Source organism: Galeopterus variegatus, unplaced genomic scaffold, assembly GCF_000696425.1.
Source record: "Galeopterus variegatus unplaced genomic scaffold, G_variegatus-3.0.2 Scaffold7682, whole genome shotgun sequence".
NCBI classification, from domain to species: domain Eukaryota; kingdom Metazoa; phylum Chordata; class Mammalia; order Dermoptera; family Cynocephalidae; genus Galeopterus; species Galeopterus variegatus.
The window spans coordinates 50,575-52,959 of record NW_007733793.1 but is presented as its reverse complement, the minus strand read 5'-3'; positions in this window follow the sequence as shown (position 1 = coordinate 52,959).

Genomic DNA, 2,385 nt, shown 5'->3' with positions numbered 1-2,385 from the left:
AATATAGAACTGCAGAGGTTGCAGTTTGCTGAAAAGACTCAGGCCCAGACCAGACTTTCCACACAACCCAGGTGTACCAGACCTCAGAAAACCCAGAAGTACATTCAAAGTCAACCATTAAAACCTGAGCTGCACAAAAAGCCTTCCCCAGGGAATCAGCCACAAAGCAGCAATCTAGCTCAATCACAGGGTTCAAGTGATGGTCCCCACAGGAAATTCTCCCATTTTAGAAGTAAGCAAAGGATAACAAATTAGTTCCAGTGCAGAGTTTAAGTGGTGGGGGTAGCTAAATAATACAATACAGAAGTGAAAGAAAACACAAAATACCCAAAGATCAGAGACAAAGTTCTGATATTAACCCATAAAGGTCTAACACCACCAAAGAACACCTATAAAACCTAAAAGAGTTGGAAGCCCCCCAGGTTCCTGAGCTGGGGTGAGGGGAGCCTGAGGATCTCAGCCACACTCCACTGATGTCCACATCCAGCCCAGCAACAACCAAGCTGCTCTTGAGCTGGGGTGGGGGGGCCAAGGGCCTCAGCCACTACCCTCCAATGTCCACATCCAGCCCAGTGACTACCAAACTGCCACCAGAAGCCCCGGGATCCCAAACTAGGCAAGGGGTGCTGAGGGTCTCAGCTACACCCCCCTCCAATGATTGCATCCAGCCAGCTCAACCAATCCTACACAGAAGTTCCCCAGGCTCCTGAGCACGGGTAGGCCAAGGGCCTCAGCCACAACCCCCAAAATTACATCTAGCCTGGTGATGACCAACCAGCTGATGGAAGCCCACAGTTTCCCCAGCTGGAGTTGTGGGAATCCATGGGCCTCAGCCATGCCCCCCCATCCTCCACAACCAGGCCAGCAAAGGAGCTGGCCATGGGCCAGCCCTTTCCCCTGACCTCCACTTCTGTTTCCCTACTCCCCTCCCACCTGCCCCTCCCACTGCTCCACATCATCATCTTTGAATGTAAAAATATAATAATAATAAATAAATAATTTTTTTTTAAAATTTGCTCATGTGCTTATATGCCAAATTAGTTGCAGTTCATATAAGAGCTCAGCAATAAGTATGGGAGCTTTCTAAGGCCAAAATTTTTAAATCTCATTTAACAGTATATACAGAAGGAAACTTATGAGAAATTGGCTTACATGATTAAGGAGGCTGAGAAGTCCCACAAAATGCTATCTACAAGCTGCAGACACAGGAGAGCTGGTAGTATAATTCTGAAGTCTGAATTCAAAGACCGGAGAACCAGGGAAGCTTATGGGGTAAATTGCAGTCCAATGGCAGGAGAATACCAATGTCTCAATTCAGGCAGTCAAGCAGTTAACAGAAGGGGCAAACTGCTCCTTCCTCCACCTTTTCATTCTATTCAGCCACTCAATGGACTGAATAATGTCCGTCTGCACTAGTGAGGGCAATCTACTTTACTGAGTCCACATATTCAAATGCTAATCTCATCCAGAAACATCCTCATAGACACACTCAAAAATAATGTTAAGTCTGGGCCCTCCATGGCACAATTAAGTTGACACATAAAATTAACCATCACAGGTAATTAGACTTCATCTTTTTAAAAGTTAGCTAACTATCTTTGCCTCCAAAATTGGTCATTCTTATGTATTCCTGATCTCAGTTAATAATACATGACCATCTGCCAAGTTACCCTATATAGAAACTCAGAGGTCATCCTGGATTTTTCTCTCTTCTTCACCTTCACTTTAATGTTCCACAAGAATTTCAATACAGTGTCCTCAAAATTGAACTCATCTTTCTTCCCACAAAACCTGACTTTCTTTTATTCCTTATTTTGGTGATCATCTACCTAACCACTTTAGTTGGAAACTGACAAGGATGTAATTGGTGACCAAATCCTCCTGCTTCTCCCTCATTAGCCTAATAGCCACTCCCTCTTTTCTTGCCTCACTATTCCAGACTTTCCCAATACTTCCCAGTAAGACTCTCCCAATACACACCAATCCAATTCACACTGTATTGTTGGAGTGATCTTCCTAGGCATTGTTTGTTATAAGAGAGAAAAATAAATTCTATGAAAGTTGTGAATATACATAGGCTGAGTCTTCAAGCTTAATATCAAACCTGTACAAACTTACACATTATCTGATTAAGAAATTAACACACACGCAACATATATTCAATCATATACTCAGTTGCAAGTTGTTGCTTTCCAGATAAAGTGCATGTTTCTTTACAAGTTGTTTCCAGATCATGTTCTCTCCCTTCTTAAAATCCAGATTTGAATCTCATGTCATTAGACAAAGCCACCTATTACTGTTTTTGAACTCTTACAGATTTTAAGATCATTTTTTCTCATTTGTTGAGTATTTAAGATCTTGGCTCAAGACTATTTTCCCAGCATA